Below are 13443 nucleotides of genomic sequence, written 5' to 3' on the forward strand. Positions count from 1 at the left end.
ATAATTGAATTTCTGCGGTATAATCAGAACCAATCATTCCCGTATGCAGAGTGACACCTCTAGATCTTTCAAGTAATAGACTGACTGTTCCTGAGGGCAAGGGTCCCCCAACTCCTGTGGGGACCCTCTCTGGCGGCTCCCCAGAAGCAGGGAAATGGGAACTGCCCTTCAAAGGCTCATGGCAGCACTGCCCACTGCAACAGGAAACAATCGTTGCCGTTTGTAAGGGCACCGGCTGTGCCACACACGCTTTGGTTTATTGAGGTGCTCTCTAAACAAACAAGCCTCACATTCCACTGGGTCTTAGTACTACCAATTGCTCCAGGTTTTAATGTTGCAACTACAGGAAAGGTAAGTTTTGTAGCTAATTCATTTTCTTGCTCATTAGGGGGAGAGAGAGGAGGTGGCCACTCACTTAATTCAGTAGGTGGAACCCACGGGTTAGTAAAACATACCTTTTCAGATGCCCTTTCTTTTCTTTAATTTCCTCCGTTTCCTGTTCCTCACATTCAGAATCTGAAGTTCGTTTTTTACACTCATCCACCTCTTCCTCATCTGAATCTGCCTCATCATCTGTTTGAAATGGCTCAAGAGCTGCTTTTATTAGTGCCCACATTGACCAAACTGAGACTGGAATTTTTGCTCCATCTTTATACACTTTTTAAAAATCTCTGCCAATTCTCTCCCATTCGTCCAACTCCATAGTCCCTTCTTCTGAGAACCACGGGCAAAACTGTCTTACTGCACTAAAGAGTGAGTGATAACAAATTCTGAGTACTAACTTTCACTCCCCCTCTTTGTAATAAATGCCTTAAGACATTTAAATAAGCAGAATGTCTGCTTTCACTTTGTCCCTTTGTTACCCTGGTTCTGTTGAGTGCTCAGCTTTCCCACCAAGCTTCTTTTAGATGTCCTCAGGTGTCCTTTGACGATGCATCCTCTGCTTTCACACACTCTGGTGTTCCTTCACCAGAGTCTTTGTTGCCCCACATTGGGCACCAGGAATGTGGGGTGATCAGACCCAACACCAGGTCGTGTGGGTGACAAAGTTCGGCAGAGTTGAGAAAGGATTGAGAAAAAGACAGTTTGAGAGAGAAAGGTGGGACCAGAGGGCCATCACTAGTGTATGGAGTCTGCGAAGTCCCCGAGCTCTGGGAGCCCATGGTATTTACTGGTAATCCAACAAAGAAACAGGTGGTGAGAACATGGAGGTCAAAAGGGCAGGTGCATGATCTACAGCTGTGATGGTTTAGCGTTTATAAGGAACATGTTCTGCTACTTGAGATAATGGGAATACAATCAATCTAGGAGGCTAGGAAGGCTAGAGGCAAGGAGCCAGCAAGTCTAGACACATTCTGGAGGACATTATGCAAGCCCTACCTGTTTCCCTCCCAGCACTCAGCTTTTTCCCAACATCTAACAACCTCTGAATATCAGAATCAGCATGTTTCTCTCTAAAAATCTTAAGTACACAGGCTAATTCATAAGGATTTTTTTTTTTTTGAGGCAAATTCTCACTAGGTCACCCAGGCTGGAGTGCAGTGGCACGATCTCAGCTCACTGCAACCTCTGCTTCCCAGGCTCAAGAGATCCTCTCACCTCAGCCTCCATATGTCACTACACCCAGCTCATTTTTCAATGTTTTGGAGTGGTCTCATAATATTGCCCAGCCTGATCTCAAATTCCTGGACTTAAGCAATCCTCTTGGCTTGGCCTCCCAAACTGCTGGGATTATAGGGATGAGCTACCATGCATGCCTGGCCAGAATTAGCAGTATCTGAGATTTACGCATTATGTAGAGCAACCTGGGATCTGGCTCAGATGTCATCCTGCAATAAGTACACAAAGCTGCCTTGAGAATTGGACAGAAAGCACAAGCAGAGACATAGCATATGTGCCTAGTAAACTGGACAATCTGGTAAGTCAGTTTGAGTCAGGTGAATCTTTGACATGGGTTAGAAGATATTAAGCAAACCATTTTTTAATTTTAAAAAACTGCATAATAATATGAATAAAACCAGCCTACTTGAATCCACTTGAGAAATACAAACACTTTCTTAAGTTAGAAGGATCATCTTTTTCCTTGAATATAAAATGAAAGATTAATTTAAAAAAAAACGTTTAAAATTAAATTCACTTATTATGCAATGTTCTTAACGTATATTTTTCCTGGCAGGTAAGGTGAGCTGAAAAGTTCATTTGAACTTAGACTTGAGTTCAAGTTTTAGTTCCAGCAGTGATCAGGTGTGTGTACTTTGGCAAATGATTTAACTTTTTAGAGTTTTACATCCTCCGATGCCTATAAACCAGCTTTAATTGTGAAGTGGTTAAATGAAATGGCATTTGTTAAGGTCAGAGCCGACTACATATTTTGCCCAGCCCAGTGCAATATAAAAATGCAGGGCCCCTTTTTCAAAAAGCGGGAAAACAGCTTTCTCCTTCTTCGGTGGTCAGTCTTCACCTGTCTGGGTATTTTGGTGACAGTCTCCCTTAGGCACAGATAGATTCATCATTGGGCAGGTAAGTGAAGACCCTAGCACTCTCCCCGTACCCAGAGAACAGGGGAGTGCAGCCAAGGACCAGCCCAGGGAGGTGGAAGGCAGGACCCAGTGAGTAGAGGTGCCAAGCTCCCCTCCCCAGTGGGCCCCCACGGGTCCCTTGCCCATGAAGTCTGCCCTGGGCAATGAATGTCCTTATCATAGAGCTCTCCTGGCATTTAGACACAGAGATTGAGATGTTAATTTAGTCTCTCCCACCTGCCAGAGGATTTTGTGAAGATTACAAGAGAAAATATGCCTGAAATGTCCTTTGTAAATTGTAAAGTACTCAACAATGTCAACTATTGTCTTTTTTTTTTTTTTTAATTATACTTTAAGTTCTAGGGTACATGTGCACAATGTGCAGGTTTGTTACATATGTATACATGTGCCATGTTGGTGTGCTGCACCCATTAACTCATCTTTACATTAGGTATATCTCCTAATGCTATCCCTCCCCCGACCCCCTCCCCACAATAGGACCCGCTGTGTGATGTTCCCCTTCTTGTGTCCAAGTGATCTCATTGTTCAATTCCCACCTATGACTGAGAACATGCGGTATTTGGTTTTCTGTTCTTGCGATAGTTTGCTGAGAATAATGGTTTCCAGCTGCATCCATGTCCCTACAAAGGACACGAACTCATCCTTTTTTATGGCTGCATAGTATTCCATGGTGTATATGTGCCACATTTTCTTAATCCAGTCTGTCACTGATGGACATTTGAGTTGATTCAAAGTCTTTGCTATTGTGAATAGTGCTGCAATGAACATAGGTGTGCAAGTGTCTTTATAGCAGTATGATTTATAATCCTTTGGGTATATACCCAGTAATGGGATGGCTGGGTCAAATGGTATTTCTGGTTCTAGATCCTTGAGGAATCACCACACTGTTTTCCGCAATGGTTCAACTAGTTTACAGTCCCACCAACAGTGTAAAAGTGTTCCTATTTCTCCACATCCTCTCCAGCACTTATTGTTTCCTGATTTTTTAATGATTGCCATTCTAACTGGTGTGAGATGGTATCTCATTGTGGTTTTGATTTGCATTTCTCTGATGGCCAGTGATGATGAGCATTTTTTCATGTGTCTGTTGGCTGTATGAATGTCTTCTTTTGAGAACTGTCTGTTCATATCCTTTGCCCACTTTTTGATGGGGTTGTTTTGTTTTTTTCTTGTAAATTTGATTGAGTTCTCTGTAGGTTCTAGATATTAGCCCTTTGTCAGATGAGTAGATTGCAAAAATTTTCTCCCATTCTGTAGGTTGCCTGTTCACTCTGATGGTGGTTTCTTTTGCTGTGCAGAAGCTCTTTAGTTTAATTAGATCTCATTTGTCAATTTTGGCTTTTGTTGCTGTTGCTTTTGGTGTTTTAGACATGAAGTCCTTGCCCATGCCTATGTCCTGAATGGTACTACCTAGTTTTCTTCTAGGGTTTTTATGGTATTAGGTCTAACATTTAAGTCTCTAATCCATCTTGAATTAATTTTCGTATAAGGAGTAAGGAAAGGATCCAGTTTCAGCTTTCTACTTATGGCTAGCCAATTTTCCCAGCACCATTTATTAAATAGGGAATCCTTTCCCCATTTCTTGTTTTTGTCAGGTTTGTCAAAGATCAGATGGCTGTAGATGTGTGGTATTATTTCTGAGGACTCTGTTCTGTTCCATTGGTCTATATCTCTGTTTTGGTACCAGTGCCATGCTGTTTTGGTTACTGTAGTCTTGTAGTATAGTTTGAAGTCAGGTAGCATGATGCCTCTAGCTTTGTTCTTTTGGCTTAGGATTGTCTTGGCAATGCGGGGTCTTTTTTGATTCCATATGAACTTTAAAGTAGTTTTTTCCAATTCTGTGAAGAAAGTCATTGGTAGCTTAATGGGGATGGCATTGAATCTATAAATTACCTTGGGCGGTATGGCCATTTTCACGATATTGATTCTTCCTATCCATGAGCATGGTATGTTCTTCCATTTGTTTGTGTCCTCTTTGATTTCACTGAGCAGTGGTTTGTAGTTCTCCTTGAAGAGGTCCTTTACATCCATTGTAAGTTGGATTCCTAGGTATATTGTTCTCTTTGAAGCTATTGTGAATGGGAGTTCATTCATGATTTGGCTCTTTGTTCATTTGTTACTGGTGTATAAGAATGCTTGTGATTTTTGCACATTGATTTTGTATCCTGAGACTTTGCTGAAATTGCTTATCAGCTTAAGGAGATTTTGGGCTGAGACAATGGGGTTTTCTAAATATACAATCATGTCATCTGCAAACAGGGACAATTTGACTTCTTTTCCTAACTGAATACCCTTGATTTCTTTCTCTTGCCTGATTGCCCTAGCCAGAACTCCCAACACTATGTTGAATAGGAGTGGTGAGAGAGGGCATCCCTGTCTTGTGCCAGTTTTCAAAGGGAATGCTTCCACTTTTTGCCCATTCAGTATGATATTGGCTGTGGGTTTGTCATGAATAGCTTTTATTATTTTGAGATATGTTCCATCAATACCGAATTTATTGAGAGTTTTTAGCATGAAGGGCTGTTGAATTTTGTCAAAGGCCTTTTCTGCATCTATTGAGATAATCATGCGGTTTTTGTCTTTGGTTCTGTTTATATGCTATATTACGTTTATTGATTTGCATATGTTGAACCAGCCTTGCATCCCAGGAATGAAGTCCACTTGATCATGGTGGATAAACTTTTTGATGTGCTGCTGGATTCAGTTTGCCAGTATTTTATTGAGGATTTTTGCATCAATGTTCATCAGGGATATTGGTCTAAAATTCTCTTTTTTTGTTGTGTCTCTGCCAGGCTTTGGTATCAGGATGATGTTGGCCTCGTAAAATGAGTTAGGGAGGATTCCTGCTTTTTCTATTGATTGGAATAGTTTCAGAAGGAATGTTACCACCTCTTCCTTGTACCTCTGGTAGAATTTGGCTGTGAATCTGTCTGGTCCTATACTTTTTTTGGTCTATTCATTATTGCCTCAATTTCAGAGCCTACTATTGGTCTATTCAGAGATTTAACTTCTTCCTGGCTTAGTCTTGGAAGAGTGTAAGTGTCCAGGAAATTATCCATTTCTTCTAGGTTTTCTAGTTTATTTGCATAGAGGTGTTTATAGTATTCTCTGATGGTAGTTTGTATTTCTGTGGGGTTGGTGGTGATATCCCCTTTATCATTTTTTATTGCATCTATTTGATTCTTCTCTTTTCTTCTTTATTAGTCTTGCTATCGGTCTGTCAATTTTGTTGATCTTTTCAAAAAACCAGCTCCTGGATTCATTGATTTTTTGGAGGGTTTTTTGTGACTCTATCTCCTTCAGTTCTGCTCTGATCTTAGTTATTTCTTGCCTTCTGCTAGCTTTTGAATGTGTTTGCTCTTGCTTCTCTAGTTCTTTTAATTGTGATGTTAGGGTGTTAATTTTAGATCTTTCCTGCTTTCTCTTGTGGGCATTTAGTGCTATCAATTTCCCTCTATACACAGCTTTAAATGTGTCCCAGAGATTCTGGTATGTTGTATCTTTGTTTTCACTGGTTTCAAAGAACATCTTTATTTCTGCCTTCATTTCATTATGTACCCAGTAGTCATTCAGGAGCAGGTTGTTCACTTTCCATATAGTTGAGCAGTTTTGATTGAGTTTCTTAGTCTTGAGTTCTAGTTTGATTGCACTGTGGTCTGAGAGACAGTTTGTTATAATTTCTGTTCTTTTACATTTGCTGAGGAGTGCTTTACTTCCAACTATGTGGTCAATTTTGGAATAAGTGTGATGTGGTGCTGAGAAGAATGCATATTCTGTTGCTTTGGGGTGGAGCGTTCTGTAGATGTCTATTAGGCCCGCTTGGTGCAGAGTTGAGTTCAATTCCTGGATATCTTTGTTAACTTTCTGTCTCATTGATCTGTCTAATGTTGACAGTGGGGTGTTAAAGTCTCCCATTATTATTATATGGGAGTCTAAGTCTCTTTGTAAGTCTCTAAGGACATGCTTTATGAATCTGGGTGCTCCTGTATTGGGTGCATACATATTTAGGATAGTTAGCTCTTCCTGATGAATTGATCCCTTTACCATTATGTAATGGCTTTCTTTGTCTCTTTTGATCTTTGATGGGTTAAAGTCTGTTTTATCAGAGACTGGGATAGCAACCTCTGCTCTTTTTTGTTTTCTATTTGCTTGGTAGATCTTCCTCCATCCCTTTATTTTGAGCCTATGTGTGTCTCTGCGTGTGAGGTAGGTCTCCTGAATACAGCAAACTGGTGGGTCTTGACTCTTTATCCAATTTGCCAGTCTGTGTCTTTTAATTGGACCATTTAGTCCATTTACATTTAAGGTTAATATTGTTATGTGTGAACTTGATCCTGTCATTATTATATTAGTTGGTTATTTTGCTCATTAGTTGATGCAGTTTCTTCCTAGCATCAATGGACTTTACATTTTGGCATGCTTTTGCAATGGCTGGTACCGATTGTTCCTTTCCATGTTTAGTGCTTCCTTCAGGATCTCTTGTAGGGCAGGCCTGGTGGTGACAAAATCTCTAAGCATTTGCTTGTCTGTAAAGGATTTTATTTCTCCTTCACTTGTGAAACTTAGTTTGGCTGCATATGAAATTCTGGGTTGAAAATTCTTTTCTTTAAGAATATTGAATATTGGCTCCCACTCTCTTCTGACTTGTAGAGTTTCTGCAGAGAGATCTGCTGTTAGTCTGATGGGCTTCCCTTTGTGGGTAACCCGACCTTTCTCTCTGGCTGCCCTTAATATTTTTTCCTTTATTTCAACTTTGGTGAATCTGACAATTATGTGTCTTGGAGTTGCTCTTCTCGAGGAGTATCTTTGTGGCATTCTCTGTATTTCCTGAATTTGAATGTTGGCCTGCCTCACCAGTTTGGGGAAGTTCTCCTGGATGATATCAGATATCCTGCAGAGTGTTTTCCAACTTGGTTCCATTTTCCCCTTCACTTTCAGGCACCCCAATCAGACGTAGATTTGGTCTTTTCACATAATCCCACATTTCTTGGAGGCTTTGTTCATTTCTTTTTACTCTTTTTTCTCTACACTTCTCTTCTCACTTCATTTCATTCATCTGATCCTCCATCACTGATACTCTTTATTCCAGTTGATCGAGTCAGTTACTGAAGCTTGTGCATTTGTCATGGAGTTCTCGTGTTATGGTTTTCATCTCTATCAGTTCTTTTAAGGACTTCTCTACATTGGTTATTCTAGTTAGCCGTTCGTCAAATCTTTTTACAAGGTTTTTAGTTTCTTTGCACTGGTTACATAGTTCCTCCTTTATCTCTGAGAAGTTTGATTGACTGAAGCCTTCTTCTCTCAACTCGTCAAAGTCATTCTCCATCCAGCTTTGTTCCATTGCTGGTGATGGGCTGCGTTCCTTTGGAGGAGGAGATGTGCTCAGACTTTTTGAATTCCCAGCTTTTCTGCACTGCTTTTTCCCCATCTTTGTGATTTTATCTCCTTTGGTCTTTGATGATGGTGACGTACTGATGGGTTTTGGTGTGGGTGTCCTTTCTGTTTGTTAGTTTTCCTTCTAACAGTCAGGACACTCAGCTGTAGGTCTGTTGGAGTTTGCTTGAGGTCCACTCCAGACCCTGTTTGCCTGGGTATCAGCAGCAGAGGCTGCAGAAGATAGAATATTGCTGAACAGCAAGTGTTGCTGTCTGATTCTTGCTCTGGAAGCTTCATCTCAGGGGCATACCCGGCCGTGTGAGGTGTGGGGTGTCAGACTGCCCCTAGTGGGGGATGTCTCCCAGTTAGGCTACTCAGGGGTCAGGGACCCACTTGAGCAGGCAGTCTGTCCCTTCTCAGATCTCAACCTCCATGCTGGGAGATCCACTGCTGTCTTCAAAGCTGTCAGACAGGGACATTTACCTCTGCCAAGGTTTCTGCTGCTTTTTGTTTAGCTATGCCCTGTCCCCAGAGGTGAAATCTATAGAGGCAGGCAGGCCTCCTTGAGCTGTGATGGGCTCCACCCAATTCGAGTTTCCCAGCGGCTTTGTTTACTTACTTAAGCCTCAGCAATGGTGGGTGCCCCTCCCCCAACCTCACTGCTGCCTTGCAGTTAGATCTCAGACTGTTGTGCTAGCAATGAGGGAGGCTCTGTGGATGTGGGACCCTCCGGGCCAGGTGTGGGATATAATCTCCTGGTGTGTCATTTGCTAAGACCTTGGTAAAGTGCAGTATTAGGGTGGGAGTTACCCAATTTTCCAGGTGTTGATAGAGAGGTACAAAGCCAACAGTCATTTGCCAGGGAAGGACTGGACTGATTTAACAGAGAGTGGGTTAAGTTGAGAGTCTTGTAGAGGTAATTAGGAGCTAGTGGAAGGGGAGGGGTGATTGTATGAGGTATCCAAGGAAGCAGGAGGGATAGACAGGCAAAGAGTAAATAGGAAGGTAAAGAGGGTGGTCTGGAAGATGAGATCACTTTATCCAGGCTGAGTTAAAGGTAGGAGTAAATTACTGTCAGAAGGAAGGAAGATAGAAAGAAGGTTGATGTGATTAGGATTTTCATCCCAGCAGGAGCTACAGTATATAGTCTGATCGCAAAGAGTATGGTTAGTATGCTGCTTAATAATATGATGAAATAGTAAAAGGATTCCATTAAAGGGGCAAGGAGAGGTGTTAAAGATAAAGATTATGTAGGTTTTCCCTTATCTTTTTTAAGGAGGAAGGGGTTTTTCTTCAGGATCAGTGGTAGGAGCCTTTTTAGTCTGGGATGTTTCCTTCTGAAATAGGAGATGCAAGTCCTCCAATGGTTCGCAGGTGTATCAGGGCTGGTCTGGATGGTCTTGGGATTCCTGAGCTGATGGTCCCTCAGGTTCTTTGAGCTGCAGGTTCCTCAAGGAGTGTCCAAAACTTAACTCGGGTGTGGTGAATCCAAGATTCCACTCCTGCCACCTTAACTGGGTGGGGGTAGAGAGGATTACCGAGTATGGTCCTTCCCACAGAGTCCATAGATGGGGAGATAGAGGGGAGAGATTTGATCGACACTAGATCTCCTTGTTGAAACAACTCTGTTTCCTTTTCTCTGTGACATCTTTCAGGTAGGTTTTTAAGGTTTTGTTGATATTTTGCCAAAGAAGTTATATCTTTGACCAAGTTGGCTGTTTCCTGATCAAGTAGGAGGTCATTTGTGAGAAAAGGTCATCCATACAGCATTTCATATGGACTGAGCCCCATTTTGTGAGGAGAATTTCGGATTCTCAACAAGGCCATGGGCAAAAGAGTAGGCCATGGGATATGACTTTCTTGTGTTAGTTTCCTTAAGTGTCTCTTGAGTGTTTCATTTGCCTTCTCGATCTTCCCTGAGGATTGTGGCCTCCAGGCGCAATGAAGGTGATACTATATCCCTAGCACCCTGGAAATTTCCTGAGTTATCGTGGCTTTTAAAGCCAGACAATTGTCACTCTGTAAGCTTTGGGGAAGCCCAAATCTAGGAATTATTTCATGACTTATGACTTTAATCACTTCCTGAGACTTCTCTGTCTTGCAGGGGAAAGCTTCTATCCAATTTGTAAAGGTATCAACACAGACCAGTAAGTATTGAAATTCCTTTGACTTAGGCATATGGGTGAAGTCTAACTGCCAGTCCTCTCCAGGATAGCGACCTATTCTTTGTTCCCCCAAAGAGGCCTTATGATGGACCAAGGGATTATTCCTTTGGTGCACCTCACAGGCTTTGACTACCTGTGAGATGGTCCGGAGGAGATTTGGCCCTGTAAATAGGGATTTGGCCGTTTGATGAGTGTTTTCCTTACCCATATGAAAAGTTTGGTGGAGGGTTTTAAGTATTTTCCACTGGCTGGCTTCAGGTATAAGTACCTTTCCTTCTTCTGTCATTAACCACCCCAAGGGGAGAAAAGTATGCCCCCTTGAAAGTCCCCATTCTGTTTCAGTTGGGGAATACTGGGGCTTAATTTCTTGGAGGGGGTTTTCCATACCAAGGGTCCTTCCATAGGTATTCTGTAGGTCCTTCCGTAGGGGCAGTGCACCTTCCAGTAATTGCCTTGGCATAGTGGACATGGACAAGGGGGTGGCTTGTTTCTCATTGGACAATCTTTTTTAAAGTGTCCTTGTAAGCCACACTGATAACAAGCCCCACCAGGTGATTGGCCTGCTCCATTTTCTGTCCTCTCTGAACCACCAAGATTTGTCTGTCTGAGGGCCATGACTAAGGCTGTGGCCTTTCTCTGATCTCACTTTTCCTTTTGGGCCTGTTCCTCTTGGTTCCTATTATAGAACATTGAGGTTGCCAGGTTTAATAATGCCTCCAGATCTTGTTCAGGGCCCAGGGCTTGAGTTTGGAGCTTTCTCCTGATATCTGAGGCTGATTGGGTAATAAACTTATCTTTTAGGATCAGTTGATCCTCAAGTGAGTTGGGTGATAGGGGAGTATATTTTCTTAAGGCCTCCTGTAGTCGCTCGAGGAAAGCAGAAGGATTTTCTTCCTTTCCCTGAGTTATGGTAGACATCATTGAATAATTCATGGGCTTTTTCCTAATTCTCCTTAGTCTTTCTAGAACACAGATCAACAGTTATTTGTGACTCCAGTCCCTATGATCTGAGTCGAGGTCCCAGTGGGGATCCATACTGGGGACAGCTAGCTGACCGGTAGGGAATTTGTCCCTTTCTTCAGCTGTCATTCCATCATTTACTTGACTAAGATACCAAGTATGTCCAAACTCTCAGGCTGCAGCTAAAGCTGCATTCTTTCCATTAAAGGCCAGGGTTTGATCTAACAATAGCAGGACATTTCTCCAAGTGAGATCAAAGGTTTGCTCTAGACCCTGTAGGACATCTGTGTACCTATCAGGATCATCTGAAAACTTCCCCAGGTCTGCCTTGATCTGCTTTAAATCAGAGAGGGAGAAAGGGACATGTACCCGGGTTGGGCCAAATTCCCCTCCCCCTACAGCTTGAAGGGGACATAACCGATAGCCTGGGGGTTTTTGTGGTCCTTTTGAGATTTCTTTGCTTATTTCCTTCTGGGTAGGGGAGATTAGAGGAGGCTTATCATTAATAGGAAGGGGAGCTATAGGGAGGCTAGGATATGGATAAGCTGAGAGGTCCTCCTGTGGGATGTAAATTGCAAGCTTTGCATAGTTGTGTATTCTCCTTCAATGAAAAGAAAGCTTGGACATAAGGTATTTCACTCCATTTGCCTTCCCTCTTACAGAAAAGGTCAAGCTGCAGGACAGTATTGTAATTTATACTTCCCTCAGGTGGCCATTTTTCCCCATCAGAGAGAAAATATTGGGGCCAGGCCATAGTGCAGAAAAAAATGAGCCACCTCTTTTTCAGGGTTTGTAGGTCAAATTGGTCCCAATGGCTTAGGATGAATTTCAAGGGTGAGCCTGTTGATGCCTGAGTGTTTCCCATCTGAAAGATAAAACCACCCACAGTTTTGATTTGTTTGTTTCTCCCCCGCCCAAGAACCCACAACAGTCCCTGGACCCTGATGATCGGAATATTTGCACTCACTGATGCAGCAGCAGAAACACTTCTTGCCCAACAACCCACAACGGTCCCTGGATCCTGCTGATAGGAATAGTTGTGCTGACCCGACACAGCAGCAGAAACACTAGTTTTCCTCGTAGACCACAAAGAGGACCTAGGAAAGTTGGATTTAGTAGCCCTTACTGACACATCTTTGAAAACCTGCACCCTTGCCTATCCTCCTAGACCACAAAGAGGACCCAGAAAAATCGGATTTAGTGGCCCTTACCAATGCCTTCTTGAAAACCTGTTAGAGTCCTAAACATTGTCCTATTGGTATTGGGACTTTACCACTGTCCAATAAAGATGTTATGCCCCCAAAATGAAGTGGAGGGCCATAACCTGAAGGAGGGAAGGGATCTCCAGGGTTAGAAGAGTGATGCCTTTTGTCCTTACTTATATGAATAGGAAGGATACAATTTCTGAGGCTCCCCAGGTCATAGCTTCAGGAATAGCTTTTGTTAGGCCTGCTTGTCTGAGGAGGGATCCTAAAATTCCAGATAAGATAGTCCCCCCTGCTGATGGTGCTCTGGGCAAAAAGTATGTCTTTCTGATTGGTGAGCCTGGGTACCTAAAGAAGGTAAGAGAGTCCTGAAGTTTATACTAGAAATCATTCTTATAGGAGAAACTAGAAAAGCACCAGAGACAGGGAGTGGTTTTTAGAAGTGGGACTAGCCTCGGAGAAGAAAGGCAAGAGGAAGTTTGTCCGACAAGCATTAGGACCCAGGAGGCAAAGGTCAGGATAGATAGGATAGATGGGCAAGTCTCACTTGGGCAACATGACTTTGAGAGTTCTGCTTATGGCCGCAGGGTCAACCAACTTGTTGTCAGGACCCCAGAGCTGAATGGCTTTCCTCTCTGTTGACCCTCAGCTCAGCCCAGAACTATAGGAAAAGTGGAAGCTGATTCCAGGCAAACCAATGCTCCCAACTCCAAAGAGTAGGGGTTGTTAGAGAGCCCTTTCTCAGAAAGCCTGACACCTATGTCTTTAGTCCAGAGGCTGCGCTAGTCACTTTTAGCTGGCTGACAGGTGTCCAGTATTTAGCTCCCGAATTCTAAGGAAAATAGGACAGAAAAGCTAAAGGGGTCCGATGGTACTCACCACTTGGACAATAGGTGATAGTCCCTTCATGGTCGCCAAAATGTGTCTGGAATTGGTTCCTTCCTGTGGGTTCTTGGTCTCGCTGACTTCAAGAAGGAAGCTGTGGACCCTCGTGGTGAGTATTAAGTTCTTAAAGATGGTGTGTCTGGAGTTTGTTCCTTCAGATGTTCAGATGAATCTGGAGTTTCCTCCTTCTGGTGGGTTCGTGGTCTTGCTGACTTCAGGAGTGAAGTTGCAGACCTCTGCAGTGAGTGTTACAGCTCATAAAGTTAGTGCAGACCCAAAGAGTGAGCAGCAGCAAGATTTATTGTGAAGCGC

The sequence above is a fragment of the Trachypithecus francoisi genome, unplaced genomic scaffold, assembly GCF_009764315.1.
Source record: "Trachypithecus francoisi isolate TF-2019V2 unplaced genomic scaffold, Tfra_2.0 Lachesis_group1, whole genome shotgun sequence".
In the NCBI taxonomy this organism is placed as follows: domain Eukaryota; kingdom Metazoa; phylum Chordata; class Mammalia; order Primates; family Cercopithecidae; genus Trachypithecus; species Trachypithecus francoisi.